This window comes from Camellia sinensis, chromosome 11, assembly GCF_055761805.1.
Source record: "Camellia sinensis isolate YWXY chromosome 11, ASM5576180v1, whole genome shotgun sequence".
Taxonomy (NCBI): Eukaryota; Viridiplantae; Streptophyta; class Magnoliopsida; order Ericales; family Theaceae; genus Camellia; species Camellia sinensis.
In genome coordinates, this window is record NC_138971.1 from 179205301 (window position 1) to 179225234 (window position 19934).

Below are 19934 nucleotides of genomic sequence, written 5' to 3' on the forward strand. Positions count from 1 at the left end.
GATCACTAAATGTGTCAAGGGGCGGATTCTTAGAAAGTGCGCCAGGAGGCGGCTTTGGTGGTGCGCTAGAGGGGCGACTTTAGTTGTGCGCCAGAGGGGCGGCTTAGGTGGTTCACATAGTGTATTACCATGCTCACCATAATATAGGTATAATACTCCCTTCAAACTCAAATAGGTTTGAAGATTCGAACCTATTTGAGGTTGAAATAGAGGGAAAGACAAAGTGGAACAAAAACACACACAAAAATGGATTGCTAGTAACAAAAAAATATGATAGATATTTGGGATATGAATAAACTAGTGGATAAAGGAAGAGATCATCACGAAGTGATACTGAAAAAAAATATGGCAGTGGAATGGGCTGAGGTTCAGTGGGCGGCCAAGGCAAACCTGTTGCCCACTGGTAAAACAAAATTACTAGGTGCTTAACCTAGGTTTGATACAAAAAAGAATGAAAAGAATGATTTGGTTTACCCATGAATGAGGTAGAGACCATATATATATATATATAGAATAGATTCATGATATAATTTAAGAAATGATATAAATAAGGAAACAATATAATTAAGGAAATAATACTAAATCAGTGATCGACACAACTAAATCAGTGATTGACACAATCATATATTATATACATAATATTAAAAGTAAAAAGATTTTACGTACTCTAATTTCTATATTCAACAACTATGTGTATCGTAACCTCTCTTAAATTACCCCTTAACTTTTATGTATAACCATCTGTGGGGGCCGAGTAACTTACTACGTAGGTTAGCCGAATAACTTAAAGAAGGAAATCAAGTCATGTACTATACGGCTCTATCCTAAGGAGACAGAGGCCGAATAGCCAGATCGGCCTTTGAATCAGGTGTAAACAGGGCCGAATATGAAGAGCTAGCCGAATGAGCGATTGTTCATTGGACGAAAAGTGGACCCAACAATCAACATCAATGACGACTATAAATAAGAAGAGCATTAGCTAAAAAACGTATGTGAGACAAGTAAGTTTAACTTGAGATATAAGCAACCAAGAGAGTATACACTGACTTATCCGTCGGAATACTAATTCCGGCACCCCCGACCGGAGTGTTCATTCCTTTTCAGATGACTAGCTGAGGATCACGAGCGTCCTACTAGATCCAAAGAGTATTTCCAAACCACCTTCTCCACAATTAGCACCGTTTGTGGGAATACTCCAGCATATCCATGGCGGGTGTAATGGAAGATCCTCTGATAGTCGCTGACGACCTTGCGCGACGAGATGATACCACTCCAAGCCACATGCTTGGGCTCGAGACCATTGCCGCACGAAAGGCCTTGAACATCGACTCAGTTGCCCAGACATCACCCTCGACGTCAGCACATGAAACAATGCAAGCAATTATGGATCAGGCGAAGTAAAACGAACAGAGGTTGGAAAACATGATCACTGAGAACGAGCGCCTTCGACAGGATTTGGCCTTGGAGGTGGCAAAATCCCAATAAGCCGCACACCAAGATCCGGGACGACCTTTGAGAAAGGATGGTCGACGACCTCGAGTTTGAGGACAAGATAGTAACAATGATTCTGACTCATTATCCCCATAATCCAAAAAGAAGGGATGAGTCGAAACCTCCAGTTCCTCCGAAGGGAGTCCACGTGCACGGAATAAGAGAAAAAGAAATGGTTCAGACGAAGAGGATCAACATGACCCCTTTGTGCGACGAATCGTAAGGGCAGTGTTACCTAAAAAGTTCAAAGCTCCATCTTTCACCCTATACGATGGAAAATCGGACCTCAATGATCACATCCGTCATTATAAGCAAGCCATGACGCTACATGCAGACGATGAGGCCCTCATGTGTCGAATATTTTCGAGCAGTTTGGGACCTTTGGCCGTCAGATGGTATTATAAATTGGAGTCGGTATCGATTAAGAGCTTCCATCAACTCCAAAAATCCTTCAAGGTAAGGTTCATCACCAATGAGGTCCAGTCAAAGTAGGCCGATTCTCTCTGAACAATGCAAATCCAACCAGGGAAAACCCTACGAGCGTATTCGGCGCGTTATTGAGAATGCTTTAATCTCGTAGATGATGCTTGCAATGACTCCATGGCCATCACCGCCTTTAAAATGAGGTTGCATCCTGATAGTGCCCTACGCAGCTCCTTGACCAGAAGGCCCCCCAAAATAGTCTGGTCGTTAATGAAGAAAGTCGAGGAATACTGCAAAGTAGAAGATGACGCCCTACGGGTCAAAGCCGGGCACAAGGCCAATAAGACGACCCCATCTGAAATCGTTCAGCCGATAAATTCTGTACCACCACGGAGCTCTGAACCATGAAATCGGACTAAACGAGACAAAAGACAAGATTTGCGCCAATCACATGACCAATGTCCACACCGGACTAATGAACAACTTCAAGTGGATAACAGACGCATAAGGCGTATGGACAAGAAATACACAGAGTTGTCAAAGCCGATTAGCACGGTTATGTCTAAAGTTCAACATCTGCCGTTCTTCAAATGGCCACCCAAGATGGTGGGACCTCCCTACACGAGGAGACGGGATAGGCAGTGCGAATATCACAAAGACTACGGTCATGATACTGAAAGTTGTTATGCTTTGAAAGATCACATTGAGGAGTTGGTACAAGACGGTCAGCCTAAGTAACACGTTTGAAAGAACAACTCAACCAAAACAGTTGCCTTATGACAGGATTCACCTCTACTCAGCGCAATCCACATGATATACAGCTTGCTGACGGCATCCGCCATACATACAATTCAGTCGCATCATAACCCCCAAAAGCAAATCACACTAGCGAAATGGCCCCATGAAGCTGCGACTATTACTTTCGATGATTCAGATTTGGCCGGCGTAATGCTCCCTCACATTGATCCCTTAGTCATCGAGCTACGCATAAATCGATTCACCGTTGAGCGTGTTCACATTGATCAGGGGAGCCCTTCGGAAGTTATGTACTACAAGACCTTCGTCAAACTCGGCTTCACTGAGTGGGACCTGGCTCCAGCTCATTATCCGTTATTAGGCTTCAACGCTAATCCGGAATATCCGTTGGGAAAAATCACACTACTAGTTCGGGCGGGCTCCCGGTCAGTGGATGTAGAATTTTTGGTTGTCAAGCTTCCTTCACCGTATAATCTTATCATGGGACGAACTTGGCTGCATACCATGCAGGCCGTGCCTAGCACATATCAACTACTTCGCTTTCCGACCGAACACGGCATTGAACAAATTCGAGGTTCCTAGAAATCGACGCAGGCATGTTATCTTCTTGCCGCAAAGACACCAAGAGAGTTAGAAGTGAATTCAATTGGGGTGTCGAATCGAGAAAGTCTCGATGATGTTGGGCGGTTCCCAAGTGAAAAGGCAACCGGAGCCCTAGATCGGGTTGAAATTCACGGGAATCCTGACAAGTTCTTCATTGTCGGTGCCTCCCTGAATAAAGTCGACAGGCAGGAGCTAATTTCCTTCTTACTCGGCAACCTTGATGTATTCACATGGTCACCATATGAGATGCCGGGGGTGGACCCATCTGTGTTTCAGCACCGCTTAAACGTTGATCCTAGATGTAAGCCGATTATTCAGAAAAGCCGGCGGTCAGTCGCGGAACATGCTGCTGCCATTGTTGAAGAAGTCGACAGATTGCTTGATGCCGGGGCAATCCGCGAAGTGACCTATCCTACATGGTTGTCGAATACTGTGGTTGTAAAGAAGAAAAATGGAACTTAGCGTGTTTGTGTGGATTTTACGGACTTAAACAAAGCTTCTCCCAAAGATTGCTTTCCCATCCCCAGAATTGACCAACTTGTAGATGCAACGACACATCATTAACGTATGAGCTTCCTAGATGCATACAAGGGCTACCATGAAATCGCCATGCATCCGGAGGACCAAGACAAAACTGCATTCCTCACCCCAAGTGGAATTTATTGCTATAAGGTTATGCCTTTCAGACTGAAGAATACAGGGGCAACCTACCAAAGACTAGTTACTGCCATGTTCAAAGAGCAACTCGGCCGTACTATGGAAGTGTACATCGATGATATGGTGGTTAAGTCCAAAGAAGAACAAACTCATCTAGTTGATCTGGAAGAGACATTCGGCATTCTTCGCAAATACAAAATGAAGCTGAACGCTTCCAAATGTGTCTTCGGCATCGGATCGGCAAATTCCTTGGCTACATTGTTAACCATCGCGGAATCGAAGCCAACATGAAGAAAATCACAGCAATTCTAGAACTCGGCTCTCCTTAGGTGGTCAAAGAGGTTTAGAAGCTTATGGGAATGGCCGCCGCACTCAACAGATTCATTAGTCATTTCACTGATCGTTGCCGGCAATTCTTTCATACCTTTCGGCAGGGTAAAGCTTTTGAATGGACCCCCGAGTGCGAAGCCGCTTTGGAAGGTTTGAAGACTCACCTCCGGTCAGTTCTGCTCTTGATAACATCTTCGACAGGTGATCCGCTCATTTTATATCTGGCAGTTTCCGACCCGGCCGTCAGCGTCGTACTGTTAAAGGAAGAACTTGGGGAGCAGCCTCCAGTTTATTATGTAAGCAAAGCAATGGTTGATGCCGAAACACGCTACCTTCCGTTGGAAAAACTCGTCCTAGCTCTCGTCATGGCTGCAAGAAAACTGATGCATTACTTTTAGGAGCATCCCATTGGGGTACTAACGGACTACCCCTTTCGGTCAGTACTCCGTAGTGTAGAAGCATCAGAGCGCGTTTCAAAATGGGCTCTCGAATTCGGCCAGTATGATATTTAATTTTTGCCCAGAACCTCAATTAAGGGGCAAGTGTTCGCTGACTTTGTGGCCGAATTCACTGGATGCCACGCCGACTTTAAGTCTGATCAAATTCAACCTAAGCCGAACTGGAGAATTTACGTGGGGGACATTTGGCAGTTGTATTGTGACGGATCATCCAACCAACATGGAAGTGGGGCGGGAGTAGTGATCATGGCTCCCGATGGGGCAATAATCGAGCAGGCTATCAAACTAGGCTTCAAAGCATCGAACAATGAGACCGAATATGAAGCATTGTTAACTGGCTTATGGAATGCACATCTCTTTGGTGCTTGGTGTCTGCGTATCTTTTGCGACTCAAAACTAGTAATCAACCAATTGAATGGGGAATACGCAGCCAAAAATGACCGTATGGCAGCTTACATGAAAATGACAAATTCTTTGCTTGCAAAATTCGACCATCATGAATTAAATCAAATAACCTGGGATCAGAACACACATGCAGACGCCCTGGCTTGCCTAGCCTCCGCCATTAACTCAGAAATTAAATGGACAATTGAAGTAGGATTCATCCCTGAGCCGAACATTGCCCCATCAGAGTCAATTCAAATCAATGTCATAAAATCAGGTTCAAGTAGGATGGATCCCAGCACTGCATTTCTATCTTCCGAACAGCTCCCGACAGACAAGAAAGAAGCGCACAAACTGTGAAACAAAGCCCTGCGATATTACTTAGATCCCTAAGGGAAGCTCTACAAAAAAATCCCTTTCTGGTCTATACCTAGAATGCGTTCATCCGGATAAAGTCGAAGAACTCTTGATCGAAATACACGAAGGTAGTTGTGGTGCCCATTCTGGTGGGCGATCTTTGGCTCGTCGAGCTGTAACACAGGGGTACTATTGGCCGACCATGAGAGTTGATGCCGAGTGTTACGTCAAGAAATGTGAACAATGCCAGAAGTTTTCCCCGTTAACCCATTTGCCTGTCGAGGAGTTGAGCTCAATCACCAGTCCTTGGCTGTTCGCTCAATGGGAGCTTGATATCATCGGGCCATTGCCACGGGCCCCAGGTAACAAGCGATTCTTAATTGTCGTGACGGACTACTTGACAAAATGGGTTGAAGCGGAGGCACTAACACACATCTGTGATACTGATGTTAGGCGTTTTGTATGGAAAAATATCATAACACGATTCGGCATTTCGAGAGCACTCATTTCAGACAACGGCACTCAATTTGATTGTGGCGTCTACTGAGAATTGTGCAACATGTATGGTATTCGGCCCTATTTCTCCACCCCGGCTTATCCACAGAGCAATGGTCAAACTAAAGCCTCCAACAAAACCATTTTGGACGGCATCAAGAAGAGGCTGGAGAAAGTTAAAGACAGATGGGTCGAAGAATTGTCGAATGTGTTGTGGGCTCATCGCACTACTCCGAGGCGATCCACTGGGGAAACGTCGTTCGCTTTATGCTTAGGAACCTAGGCAATCATCCCCCTGGAGATCGGCCTTCCAACCTTGAAATCGAAAGTTTTTGATATGGGCCAAAATGACATGATACTGGCCTTGAACGAAAAGGCCGTGCCCTTGTATCTGTGGCACGGTACCAGCAGCAGCTTGCTAAGTCGTATAATCAACGTGTTCAGTTACGCCGCTATGTACCAGGAGAATTGGTCTTGAAGAAAGTACTTCCAGCTGCTAGGAATCCGCTGGCAGAAAATTAGGTCATAACTGGGATGACTTCTATCAGATTGATTCAATCGCGGGAATAGTGGCATATTGGCTCAAAGACATGTCTGGGAGAAATCTGCCACGTCTTTGGAATTCCACGCATTTGCGTAAATTTTATCATTAACCCAACTTGTGGGGCATGATAACTTGTTTTGAATATTCACCGTGTACAACTTTCACTCTTATAATGCAAGACTTCTTATCTCGCTATATGAAATTTTAGTTCGAAGATAAAAGCCTTTGAATTCGGAGCCCCGTCAGTGAAACTTTTGAGCAAAGCAAGCCTTCAGATTTGAAGCGCCCTTCGTGGATTTCACGATTGACCAAGATAAAAGCCTCCGAATTCGGAGCCCCATCAGTGAATGACACTTTTGGGCCGACTAAGTCTTCGGATTCGGAGCGCCTTTCGTGGATTTCACGATTGGCCAAGCTAAAAGCCTCCAAATTCGGAGCCCCATCCGTGCAAGACACTTTTGGGCTAACTAAGTCTCCGGATTCAGAGCGCCCTTTGTGGATTTCACGATTGGCTAAGATAAAAGCCTCTGAATTCGGAGTCCCATCCTTGCAAGACACTTTTGGGCCGACTAAGTCTCCGGATTCGGAGCGCCCTTCGTGGATTTCACGATTGGTCAAGATAAAAGCCTCCGAATTTGGAGCCTCATCAGTGAATGACACTTTTGGGCCGACTAAGTCTCCGGATTCGGAGTACCTTTCGTGGATTTCACGATTGGCCAAGATAAAAGCCTCTAAATTCGGAGCCCCATCCGTGTAAAACACATTTGGGCCGAATAAGTCTCCGGATTCTGAGCGCCTTTCATGGATTTCACGATTGACCAAGATAAAAGCTTCCGAATTTGGAGCCCTATCAGCGACACTTTTGGGCCGAGCAAGTCTCCGGATTCGGAGCGACTTTCGTGGATTTCACGATTGACCCAGATAAAAGCCTCCGAATTCGGCTCGCTTTTTTTGAATATTATGATTAAAAGGCATAAACGTAGTTGGCGAAAAATGAAAGATGATCATAACTGCATTTATAAACATAAATTGAAACATGCAAACATTTAAAATAAAATGTTTCATTGAATTAATCGATAATACATAATTCGCTCCCAATCTACATTAGAGCGTTACAATATGTCTAGTTTTATTCGACATCCCCCTCGTCATCACTCTTCTAGACTTCGAAAGCCGCAAAGGGAAAATGATGACTTTGATATAGCGGCGACGCCGAATTAACGCCTGCTGCTCGGAGAGCCTCTGCGGCCTGGAGAGCCTTGACCCACCCGTGCTTAAATCCATGATTCTCGCATCGGCAGACCTCCTCAGCGAGATTTTCCTTAGTCTTCTATATCCTAACTTTTCGACCCTCATGGAAGCCTTTTTCATAAGCCCTGGCCCTTGCCGCCTCTATTGCAAACATGCTTGCCGTATCTCGATCAGCAATCGCATGACTTATGAGCCGTTGGGTCACCATTTCTTCCACAATCGAGTTAGCTTGGCCAGCCGATTGTGTCTTGGAAGTTTTGATCGACCTTAGTTCGTGCTCAGCCTTCTCCACACGAGCTTCTAAGCTTCGAATGCATTCATCCTTCTGCTCTATCTCCCGCCGTGCTGCGTGAAGATGCATGCCGATTTCATAGGCGGTATATAGTATAGCGATCCCGGTTTTCTCCGGTGTTGTTGAACTGTAATCCGGACTTGGTTCCGTAGATCTGTTGTTGTCTTATCCTCATTTCTATTCCTTACTCTTTGTTTTAGAGTTTTGGGTTGTGTTGGGCGTGTTTCGAACAGGTTGGTTGAACCTTAGTCCCATTCCTTGTTGCCCAGATTTTTGGTGGTACGCTCGAGCGGGTCTCCTTACGCTCGAGCGGGGTTTTCGCAGTTCCAGTATTTCGTGCCTCTGCAAAACTTCTACAGGTGTGTTTTTCACACTCGAGCAGGTTTCCTTACGGTCGAGCGGGTTGCGCTCGAGTGGGTTTGTTGGCGCTCGAGCGGGGTGAGCATTGTCGGTGAAGATATCGAGAGAGGAGAATCTACGCTCTAGCAGATTGGTTTTCGCGCTCGAGCGGGTGTGTTTCATTCTTGTGTCTTGGAGCTCGAGCGGGTTCAGTTTTTGTGCTTGACGCTCGAGCGTCCTTTTATCCGCTCGAGCGGGAGAGTCGTATATCAGTTGACAGCTAGGTTATTTTAGATCACTTTTTACATCCTCTCTCTCTCTCTTACTTTTCTAAAACTCCATTGGAGAGCCTCTCTCACTAGAAATCTACCTTCTCTCTAGGGATTGATCTAGTTAGAGTATTCTCCTACCATTTGGCCTTTACAAAAAGTGTGTTGATCATTGAGAGCTACATTTTGATCTGAGAAATTTGGTATTTGGAGCACTTCCGAGTTTAGCTCTTCTTCTCCTTGGGTTCTACATTTGAGGTAGGGATTTCCTTGTTCTTTTCAATACTTCGCGTATAGATAGACATATGGTAATTTTTTATTGCATGAAAATCATATCCATGTTGGATTTGTTTGAAATCATGAGAAGGAACCTAGGGTTGGGGGTTTGAAAAATGGTTATGTTATCATTGATGGTTGTTTTGGGCTAATTGGAGTGTAAATTAGCATGTTGTAGTTGAAAGAAGAAAAAGCCCTAAATTATATTTTGATTTGGTAAATTAAAATGGAGGATAGTTAACCTATATTGTAAATCTCTATTGTTAATGTGAGTTGGGTGAAGGTGTTAATGCCTAAGGGGTTAACTTTGGCTTTGGAATGGTTTTGAAATGAATGTAGTGGACTAATGTGAGTTATGGCTTTGTTATCAATGGAATTGGTTTTGTAAAACAAAAAGAATGGATTTGGTTTTGTGACAACAAAAGGGACGGAGTTGGTTTTGTGAAAACAAAAGGGGAATGGAACTTGTTTTGTGAAATGAGAAAAGTATTTTTGAAACACGTATGAAAATTTGATTGTTGTTTCTTGAGTGTTGAACACACATGTGAGGGATTGTATCTTTAACTACCATGTTAATGTTGTTGTTGGGTTTGTGGTCTCATAGTAATTGAGTCTTTGATAGATGTACTAAATATTTGCATCTAGAGGTTTTGTCCTTGGTCATCGGTGGAGGATGACATGGTTGTGTTGAATTGTCGTGTTTGTATTATACCATTGTTGATTGAACATCGTATGTGATAAAGTGTTGAGATACATTATATATGTGTACTTGCTCGGGAGGAGGTAGTTATGTGTTCATATACTTTAACACATTGCTTGTGTTTTGATGGTTTATGTATATGTGTTATACATGTTAGTTATGCCCTGTTGTATTTTGGTTGGTGGTGTTATACCTTGCGCTCAAAATCAGAGGTACCGTGACCTTCCAGCTAGCGCCTGGAGAACTGACTGTGCTGAAAATCGAAGGCAGCATACCCTTCCAGCTAGCGCTTGGTAAACTGGCAGGTCGTTGTGTGAGGTGTATCTTTGACTCACTATGCACATAGCTGGTAGAGCAAAGTTTTGTTGTTGTTGTTCCATTGTATCTGAGGATGTCATGGATTTGGTTAGTTACAGTTTCGGAGGGCCAAGTTACCTCATTGGTTGATTATATACATGTTAGTGAGTTGTTATCTCCCTTTTTATATAAGGTATGCATGTATAGATTTGATTGTATCGGGAAGAAGCAAAAATGTCATTTTTGTCTTTTGGAAAGTGTGAAGGAGAACGGATATTTTAAAGAAATATTTGTTTTGAAAAGGCACATCTGTGTATGTTTGGAAAAAGGAAGAGAGTAGTGGGCTTAGTGAATTTATTTCCTAAGGAATTGTTAATGTTATGAAAGATTGGGAATGGGGGTTAATAAAAGGAAAAAGGAAAGATGAATCATCTATGGCGTTGATTAAAATGGTTATTTTCGAGAAAAGTTCACACTTATGTATATTTTGTGTAAACTATCACATTACTATTCTAGTATGAGATTGAGCATTCATGAACATAGCTATCTGTAAGTTGTTATTGTTGAGGGCCATGTTGAGATCCCTACTGGACTATATGTTCATCCCACGTTGTTGAATCTTTTTCAGGTGTTGAGCTGAATGTGCTGCAAGATTTGGATCTTCTTATTTGTTGGCCACGGGGCCTTTCTTGTATTGGCGAAATGCCATATGTGTAAAGGGTTGCACCCTTCTTCTTGATTCATTAATGATGTAAGCCCAAGGGCAATTCATTTATTATACTCATGTTGTATTTACTTGCATACGAATGAGAGCAATGTTATTCACTTCTACGAGTTGAATATACGAGTTTATTTCCGCATGTTATCTCTGAAATGGAATTAAGTAAATGAAATTGGTAATACTTCGAGTAATAAAAAGTGGGGCGTGACATATAGCCCTTTCACCGCTCCATGAATGCCCTCTCGAAACACTTCGAAAATCAGGTCGACCGACCATCGATTGTTGGACTTCTGGTGGAAAAATTTGTCGAGCAAACTCGACCACCACATTTGGGTCGTGCACAACTGAATCTGCTTCCGTCATCAGTTTGTTCCCCACAAAAATTACAAAACTTAACGGGCGCGGTGTCGCACTGGTTTCTCCTCTCAAGCGTGGTAGAGGGGAGCTGCCCCGTTGCTGTTTTTCTCTTATGGGTGACCTACTTCGACGACGCGAGGACTGGCATTTTTCACGTTCTCTCGACGTCCTACTTCTTGTATGCGTAGGCTCGCCACCTCGATTCATCTCTGCATCCAACTCTGCTAGTGTTCTCCCTTCTTCTCTGCTATTAAAAAATAGCCTTCTAGACATCTAGTTCAAACTCACTACTCTTCTCCCTCCTGTGATCTGCCAAATTTGGACATCAATATGGACCCTAAAGGAACGCAGCCCCCACCCAAATTATTAATCGCTGGTACAACGTTCCCAAAGCGTTCCCTTCAATGCTCTGCGCCACAAACTGACGTGGATCAGCAGTCTTGTTCATTAATTCGGCGGCCATGTTCATTAGCTTACTGGGGCAAGGGCAGATTCATCAATCTATTCGGCCTAAGTATCAAAGCTCCTAGCCGAATTGCTATTGTTGCCCAACAAACTCCTGAACTGCCGTTTTTAGGCGGTCATGTTCAATTTTGTTGAGGCAAGGGCAGATTTATCAATCTATTTGGCCTAAATATCAAAGCTCCTAGCTGAATTGCTATTGTGCCCCAACAAACTCCTAAACTGCCGTTTTCAGGCGGTCCCGTTCAACTTGCTGGGGCAAGGGCAGATTCATCAATCTATTTGGCCTAAGTATCAGAGCTCCTAGCCGAATTGCTATTGTGCCCCAACAAACTCCTGAACTGTCGTTTTCAGGCGGTCTTATTCAATTTTGCTGAGGCAATGACAGATTTATCAATCTATTCGACCTAAATATTAGAGCTTCTAGCCGAATTGCTATTGTGCCCCAGCAAACTCTTGAACTGTCGTTTTTAGGCGGTACCGTTCAACTTGCTGGGGCAAGGGCAGATTTATCAATCTATTCGATCTAGACATCAGTGCCATGCGTTAAGACGTTCCTATGCCCCAGCAAACCCCTGAACTGCCGTTTTTCGGCGGTCTTGTTCATTAACTTGCTGAGGCAAGGGCATATTCACAAATATATTCGGCTAAGTTGCAGGGCTATACAGTTATTTTTGCGCTGGATTAATTTAGTAGTTTGTTCATCACATTTCATGTTCTTACATCTTACTTAGCCGTCAACAAGCACATTCATCACGCAGAAAGGCAAAAGCAATTTTCATTCATAAATTGAGCACAAACACAAGTCATTTTACAAATGAAAATTACCCTACGTTAGCTTCTGACAAAAATAAACAGTCAAAATTCTAACAAAGTCTAACAAAATTTACATACACAGAATACCAAAACAAAATGAAAAATACTTGGACTCTAGGTTAGTCTTTAGGGTCGGACTCCAGCGGCTCAATGCCTATCTGTTTGTACGGAATCGGCTGCTTCGATACCACGTTAGCGGCAACAAAGGCTTTGAGCCAGCCGTGTTTGAACCCCCTGTTCTTGAACTTCAACACTTCTTCTACGTAATTCTCCAAAGACGCATCTTTGCCAGCTTGGAATGACTTGGAAATCTCGGATTCGGCGTTTGCCATCGCCCTCCTTGACTCCTCCAAATCAGCCTCCAACTTGGCAACTGTCTCGTTGGCCAATTTGAGCGCTACTTCGCTGGCACTCGCCCTCTCCTCGACGGCCAATCTCAGTCAGTCAATAGCCTTGGCCTTATCTTCTTCGGCATCGGTCCTCGCTCTCTCTGCCACTGCTTTCGTGGCCTCAGATTCGGCTTTGAGAGAGGCCTCTACTGCCTTCCCCTTCTCATTTTCCACTTCGGCTATGAGAAAGCCGATCTGTTCGATAGCGTCATGTTGGCGACGACCAATTTTAGCTATCCTTCTCGCCGCCTACAAAACAAGAAATCGGTAAGCCAATACAAAATTTTCTTTTGGTTAGTCTTGCACAATTACAAAGATCACATACCAATATCGCCGACTGAGCGGCTAATGCGATGGACAGCAGATCGTGCTCTGCCCTAAAGGTTGCTATATCAACCAGCAGAGAAATGGAGGAGACCAAGCTCCAGGCCACAGCTGGGTCTTTTACAGACGCTGCATTGGAAGCAACCAGCATGTTCCTTGTCCTAGGTTGTATTATAAACGGCACGACCAAGTCCGACTTTTCCATTCGTGGTCGTTTATCCACTAGGTCTTCCGAATGACTGAGTTCTTGTTTGGCCGGACGTTTTTCCCCCCTTTGCTCTGTCATTTGGTCCTGTTGTTCGACAATAGGCTCCGTTTCGGCCACATCGGTTTGAACCACCTCCTCAACGGAAGTAGGTGAAGTCTCTTCCCTAGCGTCGGCTGGAGGGGGCAGAGGTTCATTTGGCTCAGCCTCGGCTTTCTGACGGGCAGCCATCCTCTCGGCATTTCTCCGCCTGGCCATTTGAGTGAGCGACTTGCCAGCCATGTTGTTAGGATACGAGCGGGGTAGGTCCCTCAAGTCAGTGAAAATGTCTTCAAAGGACACATCTGCTCGGCCAGAAGTGGATGGAGGATTAAGGTCGGCTTCTTCAAAAGACAAATTTAGTACCGCGTCAACCTCTTCCTCTAATCCGTTGGATCTGTCCTGGGGTGGTTGATTCAGCTATTCAGCGACCCCTTCGGCTACTTGTTTATCCGCCGGCTCTGAGTCTGATGCCCCAAAACCAATCTGCCTAAGGTTCTAGAAGCTCGGAAAAACAAGCGCCGTAAGGTGCTGTTCACCCCTCGAAATCGGAATGTTATCTGCGGCTGAAAAAGTAATGTAGGTCGGCTCATATCTCAAAAGAATGTGGCCCGGCCTCCTTTGTTTCTGGAGATTCGGACGGCCGAAGAACTGGAGTGCGGCTTTGATCTGCACAAGTATAGCGTCGTCGGCTGAAACAAGAACTTTTTTAAGTACGTAGAAGTTGAACCAAGTAAATATTTAATAAAAATTCGTAGGGGATTAAACGGCCACCTGGTTCGCCCCTTCGCCTAGGCACTGGATCTTGACGATCTTCGCTCTCGCTGAATTCCCAATTGCCACGAACAACGACCATGACATCATCAACACACTTACCAGAGCTGGCAAGCATTGTCACCAGATGATGGTTGGTGTCCTTGGCCTTGAGGAAATGGCGTTCCTACTGACCAGTGGATTTGGCCAAGGCATAACAATGTCGAATGGCAAGGATTCCAAGGTTAAGCCTAAGATGCCAGTTTAGATCTACAATCCCCATTTTTATTCTGTAAAAATTTACGTTCGGCTGAGAATGGATTAAACCCCAATGGCGAAGGACAGCCCTCAAAGTGGATGAAGGGGGAAACGGACTCCGCCCTCAGCAATTAACAGGAGAGGAAAGACGATTGTACTTTCGTTAGTCCTCTCTATGTCAATCACGTTCTCTGCTAAGAGTGACAGATGGACGTGTCAGGAATAGAAAAATGATGACGGAAACCGGAAACTCGATCCGCAGAAAGAAGGGCTCTCAAATGTTTCGCCATTATAGCAGGTAAAGTGGACACTCTAAACAGCAAACAAACAAGGAAAAGGAGTCGAAATGGAAGAGAGAAAAACTTACAAGAAATGAGGACAATGAAGAACGAAAAGAGGTTGTAGAGGGCGTGAAACGAAAGAGGTGAACTGACAGGCAACGAGAAACCTTGTGCATTTGAAAAAGCATACAAACGAAGAGACAACACGGTTTCAAATCGTATTAAATGAATGAAGCGTACGAAGGGGCGGGAAATTGTAATCATGCCTAAAAAGAGTAGGCGTTCTAACGCTTGCATTGGAATAAGGGAAACCGCCGTATTTTTTGACCCTCTAAGTCCAAAACCAAACATGCCGGCTAACTGACATTAGTAGGATGTTTGGGGGGACAATTGTGGGGGCCGAGTAAATTACTACGTAGGTTAGCCGAATAACTTAAAGAAGGAAATCAAGTCATGTACTATACGGCTCTAGCCTGGGGGACAGAGGCCAAATAGCCAGATCGGCCTCTGAATCAGGTGTAAACTGGGCCGAATATGAAGCTAGCTGAAGGAGCGATTGTTCATTGGACGAAATGTGGGCCCAACCATCAACAACAAGGACGACTATAAATAAGAAGAGCATCAGCTAAAAAAGGTATGTGAGAACAAGTAAGTTTAACTTGAGATATAAGCAACCAAGAGAGTATACACTGACTTATCCGTCGGAGTGCTAATTCCGGCACCCCCGACCGAAGTGTTTATTCATTTTCAGGTGACTAGCTAAGGATCACAAGCGTCCTACTGGATCCAAATAGTATTTCCAAACCACCTTCTCCACACCATCCAAAATTGTTAGTATTGCAAATACAATTCTAGTTCAATTGGATTTGGCATAGGGATTGTGTAAGCAACTTGTCATAAACAACTGTGTTAATGACCATGTTCCACATGTTTCATTTGATGGATCAAAATGTTTGCATTCTTGTTTCAGAGAGAGCAAAGTTCTTATATATCATGACCTTGTAATCAGTAAATCCTATAGAGACCTTAGGAAAGTTCTATAATGTACACCCCTTTGTTGCAACAGACAAGATAGATGTGAGAAGAATCCATATTGAGAATGGACATGTTAGAAAGACAAATTAAGAGAGGTAGGTTTAAATATTGAGAGATGAGGAATTAATGATGAGATATTGTTAAAGATATATAGACATTTGTAGTTAAAATGGAGATTTTGAAGGAATTAAAATTATGAACATGCTGAGTCAAAAGAATGCGGGGCGTGCCGCATATTATTTATTTTTATTATTAACTAATATTAAGATTTGAATTTGGGAGAGCATTGCCTCCCAATGTAGTTTGTGTCTCATTAACTATTGTGAGAAGTATAATTAGGTTCGTTTGGCGAAGAGACGATAATACAACTACTAACTAATTGTTCAATTCGTTAATTGTGTTTTTTGTAGGGGGGGGGGGGGGGGGGTTGCTCAATTCGTTAATTGTGTTTTTTGAGGGAGGGGGGGGGGGAGTCCCGGATTGTTTCCAAATAAAATTACTATCTTTTAGCAAATTTTTTTAGTCCAAATAAAAATTAAGAATATATATACATAAATTTATAAAAAGTAACTATTTTTTCAACTTTATCTAGAGAATTTTTTCACACTTCTGTCTACAGCACTTGGTCTGTATGTCAGCACTTGGTTTATGATTTGAGTTGGAAAAAGTGTATTAAAATTTTTAAAACTTAACTTCTAAATTTACCCATTAATTCACTTCAATAATTGATTGGTTAAAAAATTAATTACTAGATAAAACTCAATTTCTAACACATCATTAGAGATAAATTTGGTGATTACATATTGTTAAAAAATTTAGCAATTTTTTTTATATTAAAATATAATACGACCTCCATCCCAAGTTGGGAAAGGGCACATCATCTTTCTTCTTTCTATAATAATATGGAAGTAGTGATACAAAATAATAACAAAAAAATAATGAGTTAATTGCTTAAAAGTTTTATTTATAAATATTATGGTAGTTCAGGTCCTACTTAAGATTTTGTGACCTAATAAGTCATATTTAGTAAAATTGAGAATATTATCAGATTTTTTTTTTCAATTTTTAAAACTAAGAACATTATCAATTTTGTTTAGTTTTTCAATTTTAAAAATTAAGAACATTATCAATTTTGTATAGTAAATGTTCTAGATAATTGTTTCATTAATTGATGGAAAAAAACAGAGCATAAGATTAAACGTTTTTGTCCCTCTATTTATTGGTTTGATTCAACTAATCCAATAAAATCGAGAACATTATCAATTTTTTTTTTTAGTTTTGAAACTGAGAATATTATCAGTTTTTTTTTTTTTAAACTTGTTATTTTTATTTTTTATTTTTTTAGTTTTGCACATCAATGTTCCATCATCATTTAAAACTTCTATTTATTGGTTTGATCCAACTATCCAATAGTTTTTTTTTTTTGCACATAATTTTTTTTTTTAGTGTTTTCAATTTGAAAGTTGATATTTTAAAATTTTAAAAATTAAAATAAATGTCAAATCACCATATTCCTTTATAGATAACTAGCGTATGCCCGTGCCTAAAGGCACGGTGTAAATAATATTAAGATTAAAATGCAGTTATAAAAATATATTTAACAGACTATACAATTCCAAACAAATCAAATATAAAAAAAAATTAAATATCAAATAATGCACACCAGTTAGTTCTCTGCAATTTAAAAGAAATTAAAACTAAAATGCACACTAGAAAGTATCCACAATTGTACACATAACCCAAGTACTCCATTTCGGGCCGGTATTGTGATTTATGGGTGGAAAATGCCAAACCCACCAATTTTCCACCCATAAGTCAAAATGGGATTCGTGGATATTTCTGTGATTTGGTGAGGCTCAAGTGTATGATAGCATATTTAATGAGATTACTATCCCAATTGAGGATAGTGATTCCCCAGATTTAGACATTCAATTTAAAATCTATAAACAAATAAAGAATGTTGATCCGGATCCAAACCCACCATTTTTTTTTTAAAAAAAAAATGGAACCCAGTTTGCTGGCATATAAGCCTACCAAACTTTAAATAATATTAAGATTAAAATGCACGAATCCCATTTTTTTTTAATATAAAAAATAAAAATAGAAATAAAAGAAGAAGAAGAAGAAGAATAAAAATAAAAGCCTATAAGTAAAGAGATGATTACCACTATGTGAAAAGGTAAAAGGAAATACATAACCTGGAATATAATAAAAACTGCAACCTTATTCCAACATACAAAGATGTTTGAACAGATAGGAACATCTCAAACGTGCGCGGCGCGCACACACATAAGTCACAGTTTCTACAGTAGAAACTACGACAAACAATGTTATTTTTATTGCTTTGCAAAATGAACTCAAATCAATGTTATTTATTGCTTTCCATCTTCTGCTTAGCAATTATAGCATTTTATTGCTTTGCAAAATGAACTCAAATCAATGTTATTTTTCTTATAAAAAAACTACAGGCTAATAATATGAAAAAGGACAATCATCTTCCCAATACAGGTTTCCAAATGTATAAATTCAAGAACGCCACTTTGGCCGACAAAATCATAGATTGCAGATGAATTCAAATCCAAATTTCAATCAGATAAAACCTTTACAAACAAAAGATTGAGTATTGAAGAACAAATTGCAAATATATAGATTAGGTCAAATTAGTAAAGGTTTCAAACAAAAATTAAAATGGAAAGATCATCCACAATAAATTTGTGATTGTGTAGCAACCCTCACTCCATCTTGGTCATGCTCTCATGCATTTATACGATTTTGTCTTGTTAAGCTTGCATTACTGATCTTGTCTTGTTTTGCTTAAGTGTTGTTTGCTTTGCTTTGTTTGTTGCTTGGTGTGTGTAGCCGAGGTCATCCTAAGCCTAGGTCACCTTTGAGCCTCTTATGTCTAGGACCATCTTGGGATCACCTTGACTGACCTTCACCTTCACCCTGGCATATTGGCCGAGATGTCATTATCTAGGCCGAAATGTTATCCCTGCACCTAGTGATCTTGTTCCCGAATTGGTGCGACCTAGACCGAGGTGTGGCACATCTAGGCCGAGGTGTGGCACAGCTAGGCCAAGTGTTGTCCTTCCTAGCCGAGATCATTGTTCCCTTACTTGCCGATGCCTTGTCCTTAGCCGAGATCATTATCGGTCGGAGTGCCCATGCCATCTTGCTTGTTGAACACACTTTGTCATAGTCTTGTCTTTTCACTCAGTCACCTTTTGAGTAGAGCCAACCAGCCGTTGCCACGTGTCCGAGCTGAGTGTTAAATCAACCGACAGAAAGAGGAATGTATCATTTGTTATATGTCTTTGTTCTTGAGGAGAGAGAAGCTCTAGAAGAGGGAGAAGGAGTTCTTAGAAAGGGAATAGATTTCCAAGCTTGATCTTCACACCTTGAGCCGTTAGATTTGCGTCTTGAAGTTAGAATCTTGATCTACTCTTGTTGTTCTTATTGACCATTAGCTGCATTGCATGATCGAACCTGATTTGCAAACCATGCATCGATTTAAAATTTGGTTTTAGAAAGAGAAAGTGATATTCATGTGTTCTTGAATAAAAGCCTTGTTTGATCCGAAAGCTTGTATCAAGATTCATGTTTTTGTGTTTGTTTTTATAAGATCTTCGAGTATGGATACCCAGGTCCATGTTTTTGAATTCATATCATGAAATCTCAGATTTTGTGATGATAAGTTATGATCTTTGCATCCATGTTCTTCATGTTCATGTTCTTCAAGAAAGGGAAACCCAGATTTTCCCAACTTCATTTCCTTGAATGTGGCCATCGGAGGCCACACCTCGGCAAGGAGGTGTGGGACCTCGGCCAAGACCTAGTTGGTGCCCAGCAAGTTTTCCCAAGATGAGAAGCAGTGTTTTGTTTTGTCTCGACTTAGTTTTGAAGGAATGCTGAGATCATTTGCATTCATGTAAAGCTTGTTTGAAAGTGCATTCAATAGACTTTACCATGTGTTTGTAGGATTTGGACTCTCGCTTGACCCCGACCTTGAAGAACTATGTGAGTGGTATTTTTAATAAAGCTATGTTATAAAGTTTTGATAAAGCTTTGCTTTGTTTTGAAAAGTATTTGTTAAGCATGAATGATTATCCCTATTTTGTGTATCAAGTGTTAGTCTTATTTTGGATAACAACCTTTGAAAGTCCGTACGTGCTAGGGGACTATAAGCATTTGTAGCACAACCTTTGAAAGTCTGTACGTGCTAGGGGACTATAAGCATTTGTAGCACAACCTTTGAAAGTCCGTACGTGCTAGGGGACTATAAGCAATTGTAGCACAACCTTTATTAATGTCACCCCTTGAAACTTGAAAGACTTTGATTGATGAAGCTTGAAAGACTTGTTAGCTGAACTTG